Source organism: Ursus americanus, chromosome 35 (assembly GCF_024610735.1).
Source record: "Ursus americanus isolate L20-20 chromosome 35, mUrsAme1.1.p, whole genome shotgun sequence".
In the NCBI taxonomy this organism is placed as follows: Eukaryota; Metazoa; Chordata; class Mammalia; order Carnivora; family Ursidae; genus Ursus; species Ursus americanus.
The window spans coordinates 1,470,786-1,493,209 of NC_142161.1; the positions used below are offsets into that span (position 1 = coordinate 1,470,786).

General features: G+C 48.4%; 1 long non-coding RNA gene across 2 annotated transcripts in view; it reads right to left on the minus strand.

The window, feature by feature from the left end:
• LOC148107074 (uncharacterized) overlaps positions 1-22,424 on the minus strand; it is a 102,771-nt gene that overhangs the window by 73,350 nt on the left and 6,997 nt on the right. For both annotated transcript variants that reach the window (XR_015723065.1, XR_015723066.1), the window contains exons 2-3: positions 22,248-22,389; positions 6,498-8,583 (exon numbers count right to left, since the gene is read on the minus strand). This is a non-coding gene — a long non-coding RNA (uncharacterized LOC148107074). The remainder of the gene's footprint in view (positions 1-6,497; positions 8,584-22,247; positions 22,390-22,424) is intronic.

Sequence of the window (22,424 nt, forward strand, 5' to 3'; positions counted from 1 at the left end):
TCGACACAAACATTAACTCAAAATGAATTCAAGACCTGAAACCTTACAACTCTTAGCAGGAAACATAGGGACAAAGCTGCCCTGCGTACTACTCAGGCGTGATTTTTTTTTTTTTTTTTTGGATCATGTTCCAAAAGCCAAGGCAGTAAAAGCAAAAGTAAATAAGCGAAGCTACAAGAAACTAAAAAGCTCCTGCCCAACCATGAAAATCACCAACTAAATAAAGAGGCAACCTACCGCCTGGGAGAAAAGACTTGCTACTCATAAATCTCATAAAAGGTGACTTTCCAATATATAGAATGAATTCCTACAACTCAATCACAACAACAACAACAAACAAAGTGGAAGGATTTTCCAAACGGACATTATGCAGAGAAGACACAGAGACGTCAACAGTTCCGTGAAAAGATGCTCCACATCAATAATCATCAGGGAAATGCAAATCGAAACAACACTGAGGTATCGCCTCACGCTGCTTAGAAGGTTCAGTATCAAAAAGACAGAAATAACAAACGTTAGCTAAGATGTGAAGGAAAGGGATCCCTGGTGCGCTGTTGGTGGGTACAGAAGTAGGTGCACACGCTGTGGAAAACAGTATGCAGCCTCCGCAAACAAAAGAAAAATTAAAAAGAGAACTATCCTACAATCCAGTAACTTCTCTTCTTAGCTTTTAACGGAACAAAATGAAAATACCTATTTGAAAACATATTTATACCTGCATCTTCATTGCAGCATTAACCATATGTAACTAATTTAACATATAAAGCATCATATTGAAGTATACAATATATAAAACATCTATAAAATAAATTATAATACAAGACTGTATGTACATAACATAGAGGACCCGAGAGAGAAGAATAACCTACAAGACCATGTCCGTGGACAAACAGATCCATAAAGAGCCCCTTCCAACCCAACCCATCTCCCCACCACCCAAGCAACAGCCTTTCCTGCTGTGGCCACCGCTGAACATACCGCCCACGCCCTCTCCCATCTCTGCCTAGGACCATACGGCTGCTGCCCTCGCCACCCATGACAACTCACAATCCTCGCCCTCACCGCCGCCTGGGACTCAGAGCCCTAACCAACCATGCCATCCTCTTCCCCGCCAGGGAACCCACGACTCCACGGCCCTTGACGTCACTGCACACCTACAATGCAGGTGCCGCTGCCACCAGGGCCCCTGACCTCACTGACGCGCAACCACCGTCGCCACGGAAATCAACACCCGCGCCACAGCACGACCACGGAACTCCCCGCCGCTGCCCTCACCACCCTCACCGCCCCTTGCGTCGCAGCCCATGCCACTTGGGAACTCACCGTCGCCCTCGTTGCCGCTGCCTCCACAGCCGCCGCAGCCACCTCCAGCGCCGAGGCCGAATCTGTGGATGCTGCCTCCAGCGATGCCTCTAGTGACGCCACCTTCAATGCCGGAGGCGGCGCACCACTGACGTCAAAGGGAGGCGCCGCCGCCAGCGCCGCCGAGGCTGGGGCTGCCTCCAACACCGAGACCTCTTCAGTCGACGCCCCTCCAATAAAGCAGCCTCTGCTGCCTCCAGGGACGCCGCCGCTCTCGCTGACTCCCTCGAAGCCCAGGACACCTCCAGTGCTGCCGCCGATGACACGATCAACGCTGCCGAAGACTCCACCGCTGCCAACACGTCCGCACTGGAGTCCGCGCAGCACCGAAGTGAGAAGCGACCAGCGTGCGGGGCTCCGCCCCCAGCGTGCGTGGCTCCGCCCCCAGCCTGCGGGGCTCCGCCCCCAGCCAGCGGGGCTCTGCCCCCAGCCTGCGGGGCTTCCATAGTCGCCCCTGCTGCTTCCTGTGCCAGGGGCACTGCCTCCAGAAACAGCGGTGCCCCGGGAGCTTCCAGCAGGGGCGCTGCAGCGGGCACCTCTGGCAGGCACGCTGCATCTTGTGGTCGCCCCTGCTGCCTCCAGCGAGAAGGACGCCTCCTCCACTGCGGCGGGCGCCGGTCCCAGGAAGGATGCTGATGCACGAGCCGCCTCCAGTAAGAGCAAAGCCTCCTGCAGCTCCTGCAAGGGAGCCGCCTCCATTGTTGCCTCAGTGGTCGCTGTAGGCCTCCAGCCCAGTGGGCGCTGCCGCTGGTGCCTGCAGCAGGGGCGCTGCATCCGTGGACGACCCTTCTGTCTCCAGTGGGGGGGGGGGTGGGACTCGGACCCACCTCCAGCAGGGGCGCACTCCCTGCATGTCCCTGCTCCCTTCACTGCTGCGGAGGCCGACTCCAGCCTGCAGGTGCTGCCTCTTGCATGTGGGCTCCGCCTCCAGCAAGTCGCCGCCACCACTTTTAACTCTCATTTTAAGTTGCAAACAGTCTCAACTCAGCAGACAATGAACAGTATGAAAATGCTTTTTTTCTTTCCTAACCAAGCTGTGTTTAAATATGTGAAGAGGTTGTTGATTTTCTTTTTCCATGCTTATTTCCCCTTCACTACAAAATGCCATTTTCACATTCCTGGTAAAAGCCTGGAGAGGGACCAGAGGTAGGGATACAAGAAAGTTCTTTATTGACTGCTATTTTTCATTCTGATTTGTGATCTCAGGGCCTGACCAAAATGTAAATCTGTCTCCCCTAAGGTCTTCAGAGAACTTAACAATACTGTTGGTCTTTTCACTGTTAACTCCCCTAGAACAGGATGTATGCGGTTTTTAGATCTATTTGTTGGTGATTGTCCCTCAGGATCAGATGATCACCAGTCAAGCTCGACCTAAGTGATTCCCACGTAGTGCCTTCCTCTCTCCCGGAGGTTGTCTTTGGACCGTAGGAACCTCTAAGGCAAACTTTACCTTACATTCCGCGGAAGTTCAGTTACTTCACAACAAAGTCTTGTGCCCCTCCCCCCTCCTATCTGTGTATCTTTCCTGCTGCCTGAGGAAACAGGCTCTTGCCTTCAGGCTCCTCAGCCATATGTCAGATGCGAGTATGCTCCCCAAAATCCAAAGGATATATATTAAGCTCTTCTATTGATCCCGCGGAAACCCAACCTCTTATCTTGGAGACAAGAGCATCCTACCCATTCCCCTTGCTTTTGTTGGAAGGTTGGATAGGCAAGTATTAATGAACATAAAGAGGATTCAGACAATCCTCTTTACAAATTCTATTTCCCCTTAGTTTCAGGGTGAAGGATCCCCCTCCTCTGGGCTCTCTGACGATCTTACGTCCTAAGTGTGTTAGTTTAACAAGTATTGCATGGACTTTCATTCCCCCCATCCCTGGAGATAAACCAGACCATCAATGATTTCATTTAATTTCAAATCCCCGTATCGACTTTCAATAAAGTTCTACAATTCTGACACCAGTTGCAATGTGTTTCTTCCACGTGACAAGCAAGTCTTTGACACCACCCGCATGTCCTTTTCTGACACGACCTATCTGGAGATAGTGTCAGCTTGCACAGCTCAGTCCCACCACACTGGACCCCCAGCACCCTTCAGATGCCCATCACAAGTCCAGTTTGCCACCTGTGCTTGACTAGCCACAGATGGAAGGTTCCAACCACTGCCTCCTTAGGCTCAATTAATTTGTTACAGTGGCTCACAAAATTCAGAGAAACATTTCACTTACAAACCTACCGGTTTATTATAAAAGGATACAACTCAGGAAGAGGTAAGAGAGAAGATCTGCGTAGGGCCAAGTACGGGGAAAGGGGTATGGATCGAGTTTCCATGCCCCGTTCCAGAGCGCCACTCTCCCAGCACCTCCAATGTTCACCAACCCAGAAGCTCTCAGAACCCGTCCTTCAGGGTATTTGCGGAGGCTTCATCACATGGGCATGATTTTATGATTTCATGACAATCATTGTTCTCCAGCCCCTCTCCCCTCCCAGGAGGTGGAGGGCGGGCCTGAAAGTTCCCACCCAATAATCAAGTGGTTGGTTCCACTGGCAGGCAACCAGCCCCCTCCTCAGTCCCAAAGTCTCTCATTAACACAGCAAACAAAAGATACCCCATCACCCTCCACACTTAGGAATTCCAAGGGCTTTAAGGAGCTTTGCTGCAGAAACGGGGTAAGATCACATATATATTATAAATCACAACACCGCAAGTTCATAACTCAGTGCTGGACAGTAATACAGCATGGATATTTAAATGATGGGTTCATTTTTATGTTGATGACCGAAAAGGAGCTTCTCAAAGAGCAAATCTTTAAAATTCATCAAATGAAATGACTTTCTGAAAACCAAAATCTTTTACTAAAGTTTTTTCCATTTACAGAACAGTTTCTGCAGCTCTGAACCTAATTCTTACCAAAAAGGGGATTAATAAATGTTGGGATCTGGGGGGAAAAGTGACCTCCTAATGTTAGAGCTCAGGGATAGCACTGGAAGGAAGATGAGTCAATGCTCAGATGTATTCCTTGGCCTAGACTTCAGGAAGGCAGAATATACAAGGAGAAAAGAAAACAGACAGGTAGAAGAGTCTCTCAGAGCCTGCATTTCCAAACGGGAAGGCCCTTTCCTACATGGATTCCTTGGTTTCATCAACAAGTATTTATCAAGTGTCCAACTAATCACCAGCGAGGATATTTATAAACAATTACACGATGGACTCCCTCTTTTCGGACGTTCCTAGTCTAGTGGGGAGGACAGACATTCCAAGAGCCCTTTGGAGAAAATGGGGAGGCTCTATTAACCAGCAGAGCTTCTTTTTCCCTCGGGAATTCTGGGCCCTTGGCTGAAATCCTCACCTGGATCCTCTGTGTGGTTGGCCCATCCTCACTTAATACTGCTCCTCCATCCCTAGCCTCAATCCCACTTCCCTCTTGTACATTCCTCGCAGCACCTGCTATTACATGAAAGCGTGTGCTTCTGTCTAAAGCTTACAGTAGAAGCCATGAGAAAGGGATCTTGTTTATTTTGTTCAAGGCCGCTTGCCCTGAGACTAGAAGAACGCCTGGCAAATTCATATATTCATTCACCGTATGTTTAAAGCATCTACTAGTGCCAGGCACTGACCCGGGCAGAGATCGGGAAGCGGAAATTCCCTCTCCTCGTGGAGCTTCCATTCAAGTACCATAAAGACAATGACTAGGATGGAGCGCTTTCTTTGGAGAAACTCCACAACACTGAATCCTAACAGCAACTCTGAGACAGGTAGGATTATAATCCTTGCATTACAGGCAAGGAAACCTGGACCCAAGAGGTCAAGTGACTTGCCTAAGGAGAAGGGGCAGGGTTAAGATGCGCACCCAGGGAGTCTGGCCCTAGAGCTCAGTGTCTTACTAATCTGCTAGAACGCCTCTTGCTTACATACCCACAGTATGTGTGCAATAAGTATTGTTGGAAAATGGCTGGAAGCCTACGGAGAACCAAAGGAAGACAAGGACATCATTATGGAGGTACAGGGTAGATGATGTGGGCTGAGGGGGAGGTTAAGGAGCTTCATAGAGAAAGGGACATGGCCGATTCTTGAAGGCCTGGAGGGCAAAGGGTGGGAATACAGGGAGGGTGTGAATGCAAACAACAGACACAGCAACACTTAGTGTGACTGGACCGTAAGGGGGTTGGAGAGAGGGCACCAAATTCATATAGTGATGGTAAAGAGCCTCGTACGCCCTGTTAGATAGTTTGAACTTGGTCCCGAAAGTACTCAACACAGAGACCTGAGGTGGCTGAAATGGAATCGCCGAGAAGCTCAGATTTAAAAGACCACGGACAAACCAGGAGCAAAAGGTGTTAAGCCAGAACCAGAATAAAGGAGCGCCATATTCTCTTCCAACTGTGTGATTTCTTTACAGATCTCAGCACCTCTATAACTGTTGATGAAACAAAGTTCTCAAATCCCCTCTTGCACTCACGCATGACCTCAGGGACCTCAATAAGATCTAACGGCACTGAATTCATGATGACGTTCCAAGGTTTGAGATGATTACCTCATTAACCTTTTGGACACATTTTCGAGAAGATGGCTCTTCTTCTTATCACAGAGACAGAAAACAAGCAGATCAAGATCCTTCCCCAGATGGTAGGTAAGTGGTGATCTCACAAAAGAAGGGGAGGTTTGGGAGTGTCTCCAGGGCTCCCAAGGAAAGCACTTAGGGAGGTGAGACTGCAACTTATATGGAAACTTTCTTCATCAGCAAGACCGGATCTGTCTGTGCTAGGACCAGAGCCTTGGCTATAGAACACCCAGCACCGTGCTGACAGCTGCTACATGCTCACTAAATGGGGGGTACCTCGATTTATGCGGTAAACCTGCACTAACGCACGATTCTGCCAACAGAAGCAACCTCTGGTTCAGAGTTTTTGTGTGGGGCGAGGACTTGCAGAACTTTCTACATCTGTCCTACTAAGGTCTTTTCCCCAAAGAACCAACCGTGTATTTTCTTTTTAAGGACCTGTCTCCAATGTCACAGCCAAGAAGAAGGTATCTTTTCCCCTCAGATGTAAAGACAGAAACCACCAAAACAGGACATCCAAATAAAGGCCTGAACCTCAACCCTGGCGGGAGGTTCAGAACCAAGACAACTTACCACTGTGATGCAAAACCACCGGGGAGATGACAGGGTGGACCATTCTTGTGCCTATCTCACTGGAACCGGCGGCGAAGACGCAGAGGTCAGACGCGTTGCATCCTACCCGCCAGGCCAAGGAATGTGAGCCAAGAAGAACCGTCTGTAAAACAAGTACAGCTTTGAGTTCAGGTCTTAGGGATTGCACTCTGGGAGACACAGAGTCACCCCCAAACGGAAAGTGTGCTCCACACTGCCAGCAGGGAGTGCAGGCTCAAAGAGGTCAAAATCACAGGGTCGCACAAGCTGGGAAAGAATTAGGATTGCTGCGAGCAGACCTTAAACTAATGCATGGTTGGCGGTTTGGCTACCAGGTGTTCCATGATGTCTATTTCAGACCAAAGCAGGAGGATGTGGTCCTGGAGGTGGCCCAGAGGTCAGTGATCATTTGCAACTACTGACAAAAGTCCAACGTTCATGCTGCTCCCAGAACCTAAACAGAAGATGTGCATCAACCCTATTTCAACTACATTTTGCAGGACTATCTTAGCAATGCTTACTCCTCCTGGAATCTTCTTTCACATTGGAAATGTGTTCTCATTCATCAACCCCTGGATCTTCCATTATATGGAACTGAAACAGGAGATGTGCATCAACCCTACCTCCTCCATGTCTTTTCAACTCTATGTGAGTGACTCTCTCAGTCTTTCTTCCTTCTTTCACAACTCTATTTTTAATAGCATCTTAGCAGTATTTCATTCTTAAAGAGAAATCGGTGAGGTTCAACCGGCAAATTGCATTACCACTTGTTGAAAGTAAGCCCTGATCTTTGCCATCTCTAAAGTCTCTATTTGGCTGAAATCGGCCTGGGGTCTTTTCTTGTGAAGATTTGCCTCTCACAGACACCTGAAGTCAAAACACTCATCACCACAAAATGCAAATTTAAATTTCTGAGGAGATTTAAAGGGGTTTAAATCCTAACCAGCATTTATGATACTGACCCAAGGTGCAAGCACTCGAACCACCAGCTTCTAGGGGATTCCAAGATTACTTTGGGTGGCATTCCGATAGGATTTGCCCAATCAGAAAACACTGTCAGTGTCAAAAGTCATATCTCCAACCTAACTTGCAAGATAAATGGTTTCATAGCTTAAGGGGACCCATTTTGAGGCACAGAAATATCAGGCGTGTTTGCAGTGTGTGCTAATCCAGATGGGTGATGCCTTTCAGTTACACGGATCTGTGATTGTTTCTTAGATGAAAGAAGGCCGCAGCGATCATCGCACACTTGCTGGCTTAGCATCTACTCTTTTTTTTTTTTTCATTTATTTTTATTACGATGCTGTATGAGTCACCATACAGTACATCATTAGCTTCTGATGTAGTGTCCCATGATTCACTGATTGTGTATAACACCCAGTGCTCCACACAACACGTGCCCTCCTTAATACCCTTCACCCGGCTAGCCCATCCCCCCACCCCCTTCCTCTCTAAAACCCTCAGTTTGTTTCCCTGGGTCCAGAGTCTCTCATGGTTCCTCTCTCCCTCTGTTATCCGTCCCCCTTCCTCTTTCCCTTCCTTCTCCTAATGATCTCCCTGCTACTCCTTATGTTCCACAAATAAGGGAAACCATGTAATTGTCTTTCTCTGCTTGACTGACTTCACATAGCATCTATTCTAACTAAGCTCAGCAAGAACAGTAATGGACCGTATACATTTGTAAACCTTGCTTTGCCAGAACTTTTCGTAAGGAATCTTCTAGATTGAACTGGCAATCGTGTCTTGAGGCCAGAGGCCAAGCCAAATACTCACCACAGACTTGCCTGCAGTACCTGTAGATTCGGGTCAATTCTTCTTTTTGAGATCCCCAAACTATCCTGAGGTTCCGACACCTGCCGGGAAGTAACCCTCTTTACTCATCTGGCAAGGCTCCTGAGAACTCTGTAAGCAAGGTTATCAGGCCAATATGTCCAAGGGGCTCCATCAAGTCAACCTGATATCCTTCAACTTGTCTGGTCATATCAGGGTCTATATGCATGTCTCTCTCTCTCCAACAGGACACTTCATTCAACGCCTTGGTAAAATAACTAAAGTTTCCAGGAGTGACCTGTTGCAAGGAAAACAGACTTGTGTTGAACTTTGGCAAATAATCAAACTTACCTTGAAAGAAGGAATACTCACTGAGAGCTGCTGAATTCTGGAGGATTCGGGTAGGGAGAAAAGTGAAATGTTTCCACTTGTTCACAAAAACATATTTTATCCGATCTCCCTATATCATGCATATTTTAACATAAAGTTTCCTTAAATCTGGAGGAACACATATTAAAGAACCAGCAATGTTTCAAACAAGAGTCACAAAACTATCATCATCGTCCTCAACTCTTTCTGCCCCATAGTATTAGTTCTTGTTCTGTTTGAATGCAACAAAACCGGCTCCATTAGATCTGGAAATTCTTACCCAGTTGAGTTTTAGGATTTTAAAGAGCACAACTTATATTTGTCAAAAATTCCTTTCATGAATCTCCTTGAGGATGAAACACATTCGACAAGGGCATAAATGACACAAGAATCACAAATGTACATGGCTCAAGATCTGATGAGAGCTCATTACAACGCACTTGACAAGGAAATCCCGTTACTTCTGTGACACAGAACATTTCCATAATTAGCATGTCGAGTGAGGACCTTCTACTGAGACATATTAAAGCTTGAGGAATTCACATAATTCCTACAACAATTATAACATTTACCCATACAACAGAACCCGTGGTTTCCCAATCATTTATTTCACAATGCTTCCCAAGTGACTTAACATACCAAAGAAGCCTAAGTAGTAAAATGAAAAGAACAGAAAAGCAAAGTCTCCACTTACAATTTAAATCCCAGGCAATTTGTTTAAAAATTCAGAATGGTTTAAACCATAGGCCTAAATAGATATATGGATCATGACAAAACTCACTACTTAAACTGAACCAAGGAGGCCAAAAGACATTTTAGGGAAGATTGTGCAATCTTTAGCAAAACTTAGCTTCTTTCAAACTGAGACATTTCAGTCCTCTTAAGTCATTAAAAACCTGATAAAGACAAAACACAGAAACTTTGCTTTTCTGCAAAGGTAAAGAAAACACATAATAATAATAGTAATAACATCTTTGTTTACAACTCCCTCTTTTTAATCTTTCATCTTTTTTTTTTTACGATACGGTAGTCACCATACCCTACATCATTCACTTTTGATGTAGTGTCCCATGATTCATTGTTTGCATATAACAACCAGTGCTCCATGCAATACCTGCCCTTCTTAACACCCTTCACCGGTCTAACCCATTTCCCCACCGCCCTCCCCTCTACAACCCTCCTTTGCTTCCCTGGGTCCATGGTCTTTCACTTATTTGTGGAACATAAGGAATAGCAGGGAGATCCTTAGGAGAAGGAAGGGAAAAATGAAGGGGGGGGCACCAGAGGGGGAGATGAACCATGAGAGACTATGGACTCCGGGATACAACTCTTTCACATCAAGAGCAGACCAACAATCCAGGAAAATTTTGTCCTTTTAACAGAGAGAAAAAAAGCAGAATTTCAGACTTATACCATTGTACCTATAAAATCCATTCATTTCAATCTTAGTCCTGACCATAAATAAAAGTTTTTTCCGAAGTTGCGCTTCACAAACTTCCTACACCTTTCTTTTTCATTCAGATTTTGTCCTGAGACTTTTCTCTCTGAATAAACAGTCTTTATTTAGGACAAAATAACAAAATTGCTTTTTTTCTTTCCTGAACAAATTCTCATTCCTTATAGTGCTCTTATAAAAATACAACTTAACCTTTCTTGCATACACAGTTGCTTCCCCTATCATTTCCAGCAATCTCAATGTACACTTAGCAGAATTTTAACTTTTACAAACCTTTGCCTCCACTGAAAACTAAGCAGTAACCAATCCCGAACTGTTATACCAGAATTCTTTAGATTGGCATTGTATTATTAAAATAACATATTAAAGGGGAACAATGAAGCAAAGAGAGAGTCCACAAGGACAAAGATCAGAAAGGAACAGAGCCAATATACAGAAACAGGGACTTTACAAGCAATACAATGGCAGTAAATTCACAGCTCTCAGTAGTTACTCTGAATGTAAATAGGCTCAATAGCCCAATCCAAAGACAGGAGCCTATCAGATTAGATGAAAGGCAAGACCCATCAACATGCTTTCTTTTTTTTTTTTTTTTAAATAATGATATTTTTTATTATATTATGTTAGTCACCATACAGTACACCCCTAGTTTTTGATGTAATGTTCCAGGATTCATTACTTGCCTATAACACCCAGTGCACCATGCAATACAGGCTCCTTCTGTGGACTGGGCTGTGGTTTGCCAAGCCCTGATCTCCATCAGAGACCTCACCGGCCCCACCTTGCAGGTGTTCCCAGGCCTGCTCGCTCACTGCAAGACCCAGTGACCTGCCTGGGATGTTCCTGGAAACCTCTGCCCCTTAAATTCTCAGATTGTGATCGTAGCGTAAACCAAATCGGACAATGTGCTGTGCTCCGGATTTCAAAATGTTTTCTCAGAAGAGCCTTTTTTATCATTCTCTGTCCCCATCAAACCCATATTTTGTAAGATCTTATCCACTTAGATTCAGAGTCACTCAAAGGCAACAGCAAATTCAGAAACCACATTTAGTGGTGCTTGTTCTGGGCATCATGAGAGACAGTCATCAGCAGAGACTACTCAGGAGGCCAGGACAAGTACATATGATGGCGGTTTGGGAGGGAGAAGACGAACAGGGCAGGGGGAGAACGGGCTTCGGTCCCTGTGTTTTCATGTCACAGGTTAGATACGCAAATATTTCCAAAACCTCATTACTAATTTAAAACAAAAACAAAGACAACAAATGTAGGACGCTTTCCAGCACTACGGAACTCTAAACAGATGATGGGACTGACCCAAGGTACAATTTCTTAGCTAAAAGGGCCTAGGTTGTTCCAGAACAAAATGTTGACCACAGTTCTCTTTCAGGGTGAGGGCTCTGAACCAGCGTAGTGGATTTTGATTTGGACGGTGCTACATTTACCTAAAAGCCTACGAGCAGGAAGAGGTTGGCAGTGAAGTCTTGGCGTGGTTGGTGTGTGGCAGTCTGGACTTCTTTGTCTAAGCAGGTGCCGGGGCCCTCCACCTCTGGTTTTTCTGTGGACGTCTGGGTGGACAGGCCCCCACTGGAGGGACCAGTTCTGGCTTGAGGTGTCCTGAGCTGATTGTGCTGGGGACAACAGGAGTCTGCAGACGGCTTCCCCACCCACTTCTCACTTACACCTCAAAACAGCTTAGTGTGGTATTATAAAAAATTAACAAATTGGAGAGCAGCAGCAATCCTCCCAAGACGACACGGCTAGGTCACAGCCCACCCGCTTCAATTCACGTCTGTGACCAGCGCCCAGGATGCCCGGAGAGGAGAGGCACTGGGGAGGGGGGCAGTCAGCCTTGATGCCCTGGCATCATTTTCCTCTTCTGTTTGAGAAGATATACTGTGTGCGTGGTGACAAATTCAGACCGTGCCAAGGCTGGAGGTAACCAATGTTACCGAGTTCTTGTCCATCGTTCCAGAGGTGGTCTTTACACATCCTGAGTGTGTGTGTGTATGTGTGCATTTACACACATGTGTGCACACACTGGACAGAGCACCCTTCTTTTTCCTCCTAAGGGCATAACTTGAGGCTTGCTCTGTGCCTACTGATGTTACTTCAGCTCACACGTTCAAACAGCTGTGTAGGTTCCAGCGTGTGGACACGGCAGATTTCATTTCCTGTCTCGGGGGGACTGGGGACATCCGTGCTACAGGTGGCACTGGGCCAGAAGGGCCTTGTGGCCAGGCCCACGCGGGAGCCGCGTGGCCCTACTGAGGTGGATGATGAACCTCTCTAGCAGACATGTCCACGGAGGCCTTCTGAGGGGCTTGTTTGGGTCTCTGTCTGGCTTCTGTCACACCTCATCTCTGGAGCAGCCAGTCCCTAATCTTTTGGCCCTGAACGTTCTTGGAAAAAATGTTCCCTAAGACAGAGGGAGCACAGGACTCCCAGCTGTAGGCTCTGGGCTTCGCCCAGCAGAATGTGATTTTGTTCTTGGGCTCTCCTTAGGGACCCCAATGGGCCCCCCAAGTCATCAGGGTGATTATGACGTCCGCTGGATGTCTCAAAAACATGCATTTTTTACCTGGCTCCCATTCAACTCCATAACGTAGTGGTTTGCTCAATGACTGTAGAGTATGGTCTCATCTGAGGAGAAGCAGGACATTTTAAGACCGCAGAGCCCAAAATTAACAGCCTGGAATTTTTGCCCATGCTCTCTGTTGACTGACTTAAGCCATTACACGGAAAGACACTTTGGCAAATCCTGAACTACTTGTACAAGAGAAGCCACAGACATGATCAGACCATTTAACAAGAGGCATCTGGTCAACCGAACATTTTAGGAAATGGTCTCTACCATTAGTAGGATTGCAAACCCTTCCACACAACCCAAACACAGTGACTGAGAACAGTTCCACCTCGACACAGAACCAAACCCTTAAAACCCACTACGAACATCACAGAAGCTGGCAACCACTGCATCAAATTACGGTTTTCGGGGTTAACACGCTGAGGCCTTGTCACCAACCTCCAAACCTCTTCTCGCTTTGCCTTTTCATGGTGCTGTGGGGCTTGGTGCCTGAGGTTAAGAACCAGGGTGAACAGAGCCTGGGCAGAATCACCTCAGATGCTCAGGAGGTGGAGGCCAAGGGGTCAAGGGTCAGCTCAGGCCCTCTGGCTTCTCTCTCCTACAGGCAGACGTCCCGTAAGGTGCACTGGCGGGGCTGACAGGGGACGCCCCGGCCTGCTGGTCGGGGTCAGAGCTGCGGCTGTGAGCAGGAGGGCCAACAAGCTGGAAGGTGAGTGGGCAGGAAGGCTCTGGCTCTGAGTGCTCATGGGCATGAGTCAACACCAAATACTCTGGCAGGGTGCACGTAGCAATGCTGACCTCCAGAGCTGGGCCCCCAACAGGCTGTGGCCATTTAGAATCAGTTTATGATTTTCAATGAGTTTTTTCTTTTTTTTTTTTCCCCAAAATACCTCAATTTACAAAAAGGACACATTGGGCTTCCATCCATAGCTGACAGCAAATAAGCGACTGCCTTGGTTGGAGAATCTTTTCTGGAACGACCCACCGTTTGTCTTATCCATAAGCCCTGTGCCACCATCTTTCTGCTGAGCCCAGGCAGCAGTGTGGGTGCTACTCCCCGGCCTGAGGGCTCTAACCCGGGCTGGGCTCCTGAAGCCTCTGCAGCCCCACAAGCTGGACCCTTTTGGGATGCCACACTGCCATCCCTCAGAGCTCAGTCCCTAGAGCGAGGAGGGTCACCCCCCTGCCCTCAGGTGCAAGAAGCAGGGTTCTCCGCCGCATGGAGGTTTAGGGTCTCAGGCTAACCTATGCCAATGGAACTCATGCACAGAACCACCGGAGCTTGCCCCGTTCGCAGGAACAGTTTGGGAAACTGACAAAAAAACAGGCGATCTCTCAGAAGGCAAGCAGAGATGCTTCCAGCTTGCCCGTCTGCAGCTGGAGACTCACGCTGCCAGGAGGCAGCAGCCACACCACCCCCGGGGCCTAGGCTGGGCAGTTGCGGCCTGGCAAGCTGCCATGTAGTGTGTGGCCTTGAGGAGAGATGATGCCGCAGAGGCGGTGAGGGCGCAGGTGTGCAGGGAAAGGCAGCCAATGCGTGAACGACCCCTCTGCATAATCTTGGCCAGGGGACGCAGCTCTGCTCAGAGGCGCTTTTGCAAGGGTTGCGCCAGAGGCTCAAGCCCCCAAGAGGGGCTCAGGTCCCCGTTATCCTGTGGATGGGGTACCAGCGAAGGAGAAGAGGACCCAGAGCCCCAGGTTCCTTCAGTGGAATCCTAACTGGTAGAGACGTAGGGCCCCACCGTTTCTGTGCCCACTGATGTTCACTCTGGGCCTTCTGAGGCTGGGCGCTGTAGGACTCAGGGTGCAGGAATCCCCCAGTGTGTTGTGTTCCTCTCCTGCCCCTTCCCTGACCCCAGTGCTGTCCTCAAGGAGTAAGGAACTGCATTCAGGACTCCGAGGCTGGGACTCTCACCCATGCTGCTTTTCCAGCCTGGGGCAGTTCACCTGGCTGGTGAGCCGAGTCTCATTGCCAGGCAGCGGGCATGAACGTGGCGCTCTGCGCGGTGACCACATTGTGCAGGTGTGGCCTTGCCTCCCTATGTGCCACTACCTTGTACCTGTACCGGGCTTGCCCGCCCACGGCCTGCTGCTTCCACAAGTTGTAGTAAGTAGGGTGAGGAGTAGTGGCGCCTGGAGCTTAGCAGCCTCGACGACAAGCACCACCACGGGCACACTAGCCGGGCTCTCACCAGTGATGTCGTACGCCATCCGGATGAGCTCATAGTGCCGCTATTTCTTCACACCTACAGGTGGAAGGAAACAGGGGTCAGCTGGCCCAGGACCACCTCCCTCTCTTGGAACCACACCGAGGGGCTGCGGGGCAGGCCGTGGGTGTCACCAGAGGGTCACTGGAACGTTCTCCTCCTCCTTCCCTGACCCCAACGTAACAGCCACCCTGCGCTGCAGTGCACCCCTCCCACTCTCCGCTCACGGGAAAGGTGGCAGCAGGCCACCTATAAGGCCACCTTAACTAACAAATAAAAATCTGAAAAGAAATAACAAAGAAAAACCTTACGGACAATACATTTAGAGCAACGTCTCTTTACTGAAAAAACCCACGCAATAAGCAGACTGCCCAGTTCAGACCCACGTTGGCCAAGCGTCCACTGCAATACTGGAAATCCTAGCCAGAGCAATTACACAAGAAAACTAAATCAATAAAAGGCATCCAAACTGGAAAACAAGAAGTGAAGGTCACTCTTTTCAGATGACATGATATTATATGTAGAAAACCCTAAACACAACCACAAAAAAAACTATTGAACAAATTCAGTAAAGTGGCAGGGTACAAAATGCATAAAAATCTGTGCTCCCTCGTTTCAAACTCTATTACAAAGCTCTACTGATTGCTGGCATATTGGCATCAAAGCAGACACACAGATCAACAGAACAGAAGACAGAGCCCAGAAGTAAACCCACACTTCTACGGTCCAGTACTTTATGACCAAGGAGCCAAGAATATGCAAGGGGGAAAGGACAGTCCCTTTACTAAGCGGTGCTGGAAAAACCGAACAGACCCATGCAAAAGAATGAATCCGTACCACTATCTTACACTCGACACAAACATTAACTCAAAATGAATTCAAGACCTGAAACCTTACAACTCTTAGCAGGAAACATAGGGACAAAGCTGCCCTGCGTACTACTCAGGCGTGATTTTTTTTTTTTTTTTTTGGATCGTGTTCCAAAAGCCAAGGCAGTAAAAGCAAAAGTAAATAAGCGAAGCTACAAGAAACTAAAAAGCTCCTGCCCAACCATGAAAATCACCAACTAAATAAAGAGGCAACCTACCGCCTGGGAGAAAAGACTTGCTACTCATAAATCTCATAAAAGGTGACTTTCCAATATATAGAATGAATTCCTACAACTCAATCACAACAACAACAACAAACAAAGTGGAAGGATTTTCCAAACGGACATTATGCAGAGAAGACACAGAGACGTCAACAGTTCCGTGAAAAGATGCTCCACATCAATAATCATCAGGGAAATGCAAATCGAAACAACACTGAGGTATCGCCTCACGCTGCTTAGAAGGTTCAGTATCAAAAAGACAGAAATAACAAACGTTAGCTAAGATGTGAAGGAAAGGGATCCCTGGTGCGCTGTTGGTGGGTACAGAAGTAGGTGCACACGCTGTGGAAAACAGTATGCAGCCTCCGCAAACAAAAGAAAAATTAAAAAGAGAACTATCCTACAATCCAGTAACTTCTCTTCTTAGCTTTTAACGGAACAAAATGAAAATACCTATTTGAAAACATATTTATACCTGCATCTTCATTGCAGCATTAACCATATGTAACTAATTTAACATATAAAGCATCATATTGAAGTATACAATATATAAAACATCTATAAAATAAATTATAATACAAGACTGTATGTACATAACATAGAGGACCCGAGAGAGAAGAATAACCTACAAGACCATGTCCGTGGAGAAACAGATCCATAAAGAGCCCCTTCCAACCCAACCCATCTCCCCACCACCCAAGCAACAGCCTTTCCTGCTGTGGCCACCGCTGAACATACCGCCCACGCCCTCTCCCATCTCTGCCTAGGACCATACGGCTGCTGCCCTCGCCACCCATGACAACTCACAATCCTCGCCCTCACCGCCGCCTGGGACTCAGAGCCCTAACCAACCATGCCATCCTCTTCCCCGCCAGGGAACCCACGACTCCACGGCCCTTGACGTCACTGCACACCTACAATGCAGGTGCCGCTGCCACCAGGGCCCCTGACCTCACTGACGCGCAACCACCGTCGCCACGGAAATCAACACCCGCGCCACAGCACGACCACGGAACTCCCCGCCGCTGCCCTCACCACCCTCACCGCCCCTTGCGTCGCAGCCCATGCCACTTGGGAACTCACCGTCGCCCTCGTTGCCGCTGCCTCCACAGCCGCCGCAGCCACCTCCAGCGCCGAGGCCGAATCTGTGGATGCCGCCTCCAGCGATGCCTCTAGCGACGCCACCTTCAATGCCGGAGGCGGCGCACCACTGACGTCAAAGGGAGGCGCCGCCGCCAGCGCCGCCGAGGCTGGGGCTGCCTCCAACACCGAGACCTCTTCAGTCGACGCCCCTCCAATAAAGCAGCCTCTGCTGCCTCCAGGGACGCCGCCGCTCTCGCTGACTCCCTCGAAGCCCAGGACACCTCCAGTGCTGCCGCCGATGACACGATCAACGCTGCCGAAGACTCCACCGCTGCCAACACGTCCGCACTGGAGTCCGCGCAGCACCGAAGTGAGAAGCGACCAGCGTGCGGGGCTCCGCCCCCAGCGTGCGTGGCTCCGCCCCCAGCCTGCGGGGCTCCGCCCCCAGCCAGCGGGGCTCTGCCCCCAGCCTGCGGGGCTTCCATAGTCGCCCCTGCTGCTTCCTGTGCCAGGGGCACTGCCTCCAGAAACAGCGGTGCCCCGGGAGCTTCCAGCAGGGGCGCTGCAGCGGGCACCTCTGGCAGGCACGCTGCATCTTGTGGTCGCCCCTGCTGCCTCCAGCGAGAAGGACGCCTCCTCCACTGCGGCGGGCGCCGGTCCCAGGAAGGATGCTGATGCACGAGCCGCCTCCAGTAAGAGCAAAGCCTCCTGCAGCTCCTGCAAGGGAGCCGCCTCCATTGTTGCCTCAGTGGTCGCTGTAGGCCTCCAGCCCAGTGGGCGCTGCCGCTGGTGCCTGCAGCAGGGGCGCTGCATCCGTGGACGACCCTTCTGTCTCCAGTGGGGGGGGGGTGGGACTCGGACCCACCTCCAGCAGGGGCGCACTCCCTGCATGTCCCTGCTCCCTTCACTGCTGCGGAGGCCGACTCCAGCCTGCAGGTGCTGCCTCTTGCATGTGGGCTCCGCCTCCAGCAAGTCGCCGCCACCACTTTTAACTCTCATTTTAAGTTGCAAACAGTCTCAACTCAGCAGACAATGAACAGTATGAAAATGCTTTTTTTCTTTCCTAACCAAGCTGTGTTTAAATATGTGAAGAGGTTGTTGATTTTCTTTTTCCATGCTTATTTCCCCTTCACTACAAAATGCCATTTTCACATTCCTGGTAAAAGCCTGGAGAGGGACCAGAGGTAGGGATACAAGAAAGTTCTTTATTGACTGCTATTTTTCATTCTGATTTGTGATCTCAGGGCCTGACCAAAATGTAAATCTGTCTCCCCTAAGGTCTTCAGAGAACTTAACAATACTGTTGGTCTTTTCACTGTTAACTCCCCTAGAACAGGATGTATGCGGTTTTTAGATCTATTTGTTGGTGATTGTCCCTCAGGATCAGATGATCACCAGTCAAGCTCGACCTAAGTGATTCCCACGTAGTGCCTTCCTCTCTCCCGGAGGTTGTCTTTGGACCGTAGGAACCTCTAAGGCAAACTTTACCTTACATTCCGCGGAAGTTCAGTTACTTCACAACAAAGTCTTGTGCCCCTCCCCCCTCCTATCTGTGTATCTTTCCCGCTGCCTGAGGAAACAGGCTCTTGCCTTCAGGCTCCTCAGCCATATGTCAGATGCGAGTATGCTCCCCAAAATCCAAAGGGTATATATTAAGCTCTTCTATTGATCCCGCGGAAACCCAACCTCTTATCTTGGAGACAAGAGCATCCTACCCATTCCCCTTGCTTTTGTTGGAAGGTTGGATAGGCAAGTATTAATGAACATAAAGAGGATTCAGACAATCCTCTTTACAAATTCTATTTCCCCTTAGTTTCAGGGTGAAGGATCCCCCTCCTCTGGGCTCTCTGACGATCTTACGTCCTAAGTGTGTTAGTTTAACAAGTATTGCATGGACTTTCATTCCCCCCATCCCTGGAGATAAACCAGACCATCAATGATTTCATTTAATTTCAAATCCCCGTATCGACTTTCAATAAAGTTCTACAATTCTGACACCAGTTGCAATGTGTTTCTTCCACGTGACAAGCAAGTCTTTGACACCACCCGCATGTCCTTTTCTGACACGACCTATCTGGAGATAGTGTCAGCTTGCACAGCTCAGTCCCACCACACTGGACCCCCAGCACCCTTCAGATGCCCATCACAAGTCCAGTTTGCCACCTGTGCTTGACTAGCCACAGATGGAAGGTTCCAACCACTGCCTCCTTAGGCTCAATTAATTTGTTACAGTGGCTCACAAAATTCAGAGAAACATTTCACTTACAAACCTACCGGTTTATTATAAAAGGATACAACTCAGGAAGAGGTAAGAGAGAAGATCTGCGTAGGGCCAAGTACGGGGAAAGGGGTATGGATCGAGTTTCCATGCCCCGTTCCAGAGCGCCACTCTCCCAGCACCTCCAATGTTCACCAACCCAGAAGCTCTCAGAACCCGTCCTTCAGGGTATTTGCGGAGGCTTCATCACATGGGCATGATTTTATGATTTCATGACAATCATTGTTCTCCAGCCCCTCTCCCCTCCCAGGAGGTGGAGGGCGGGCCTGAAAGTTCCCACCCAATAATCAAGTGGTTGGTTCCACTGGCAGGCAACCAGCCCCCTCCTCAGTCCCAAAGTCTCTCATTAACACAGCAAACAAAAGATACCCCATCACCCTCCACACTTAGGAATTCCAAGGGCTTTAAGGAGCTTTGCTGCAGAAACGGGGTAAGATCACATATATATTATAAATCACAACACCGCAAGTTCATAACTCAGTGCTGGACAGTAATACAGCATGGATATTTAAATGATGGGTTCATTTTTATGTTGATGACCGAAAAGGAGCTTCTCAAAGAGCAAATCTTTAAAATTCATCAAATGAAATGACTTTCTGAAAACCAAAATCTTTTACTAAAGTTTTTTCCATTTACAGAACAGTTTCTGCAGCTCTGAACCTAATTCTTACCAAAAAGGGGATTAATAAATGTTGGGATCTGGGGGGGAAAGTGACCTCCTAATGTTAGAGCTCAGGGATAGCACTGGAAGGAAGATGAGTCAATGCTCAGATGTATTCCTTGGCCTAGACTTCAGGAAGGCAGAATATACAGGGAGAAAAGAAAACAGACAGGTTGAAGAGTCTCTCAGAGCCTGCATTTCCAAACGGGAAGGCCCTTTCCTACATGGATTCCTTGGTTTCATCAACAAGTATTTATCAAGTGTCCAACTAATCACCAGCGAGGATATTTATAAACAATTACACGATGGACTCCCTCTTTTCGGACGTTCCTAGTCTAGTGGGGAGGAAAGACATTCCAAGAGCCCTTTGGAGAAAATGGGGAGGCTCTATTAACCAGCAGAGCTTCTTTTTCCCTCGGGAATTCTGGGCCCTTGGCTGAAATCCTCACCTGGATCCTCTGTGTGGTTGGCCCATCCTCACTTAATACTGCTCCTCCATCCCTAGCCTCAATCCCACTTCCCTCTTGTACATTCCTCGCAGCACCTGCTATTACATGAAAGCGTGTGCTTCTGTCTAAAGCTTACAGTAGAAGCCATGAGAAAGGGATCTTGTTTATTTTGTTCAAGGCCGCTTGCCCTGAGACTAGAAGAACGCCTGGCAAATTCATATATTCATTCACCGTATGTTTAAAGCATCTACTAGTGCCAGGCACTGACCCGGGCAGAGATCGGGAAGCGGAAATTCCCTCTCCTCGTGGAGCTTCCATTCAAGTACCATAAAGACAATGACTAGGATGGAGCGCTTTCTTTGGAGAAACTCCACAACACTGAATCCTAACAGCAACTCTGAGACAGGTAGGATTATAATCCTTGCATTACAGGCAAGGAAACCTGGACCCAAGAGGTCAAGTGACTTGCCTAAGGAGAAGGGGCAGGGTTAAGATGCGCACCCAGGGAGTCTGGCCCTAGAGCTCAGTGTCTTACTAATCTGCTAGAACGCCTCTTGCTTACATACCCACAGTATGTGTGCAATAAGTATTGTTGGAAAATGGCTGGAAGCCTACGGAGAACCAAAGGAAGACAAGGACATCATTATGGAGGTACAGGGTAGATGATGTGGGCTGAGGGGGAGGTTAAGGAGCTTCATAGAGAAAGGGACATGGCCAATTCTTGAAGGCCTGGAGGGCAAAGGGTGGGAATACAGGGAGGGTGTGAATGCAAACAACAGACACAGCAACACTTAGTGTGACTGGACCGTAAGGGGGTTGGAGAGAGGGCACCAAATTCATATAGTGATGGTAAAGAGCCTCGTACGCCCTGTTAGATAGTTTGAACTTGGTCCCGAAAGTACTCAACACAGAGACCTGAGGTGGCTGAAATGGAATCGCCGAGAAGCTCAGATTTAAAAGACCACGGACAAACCAGGAGCAAAAGGTGTTAAGCCAGAACCAGAATAAAGGAGCGCCATATTCTCTTCCAACTGTGTGATTTCTTTACAGATCTCAGCACCTCTATAACTGTTGATGAAACAAAGTTCTCAAATCCCCTCTTGCACTCACGCATGACCTCAGGGACCTCAATAAGATCTAACGGCACTGAATTCATGATGACGTTCCAAGGTTTGAGATGATTACCTCATTAACCTTTTGGACACGTTTTCGAGAAGATGGCTCTTCTTCTTATCACAGAGACAGAAAACAAGCAGATCAAGATCCTTCCCCAGATGGTAGGTAAGTGGTGATCTCACAAAAGAAGGGGAGGTTTGGGAGTGTCTCCAGGGCTCCCAAGGAAAGCACTTAGGGAGGTGAGACTGCAACTTATATGGAAACTTTCTTCATCAGCAAGACCGGATCTGTCTGTGCTAGGACCAGAGCCTTGGCTATAGAACACCCAGCACCGTGCTGACAGCTGCTACATGCTCACTAAATGGGGGGTACCTCGATTTATGCGGTAAACCTGCACTAACGCACGATTCTGCCAACAGAAGCAACCTCTGGTTCAGAGTTTTTGTGTGGGGCGAGGACTTGCAGAACTTTCTACATCTGTCCTACTAAGGTCTTTTCCCCAAAGAACCAACCGTGTATTTTCTTTTTAAGGACCTGTCTCCAATGTCACAGCCAAGAAGAAGGTATCTTTTCCCCTCAGATGTAAAGACAGAAACCACCAAAACAGGACATCCAAATAAAGGCCTGAACCTCAACCCTGGCGGGAGGTTCAGAACCAAGACAACTTACCACTGTGATGCAAAACCACCGGGGAGATGACAGGGTGGACCATTCTTGTGCCTATCTCACTGGAACCGGCGGCGAAGACGCAGAGGTCAGACGCGTTGCATCCTACCCGCCAGGCCAAGGAATGTGAGCCAAGAAGAACCGTCTGTAAAACAAGTACAGCTTTGAGTTCAGGTCTTA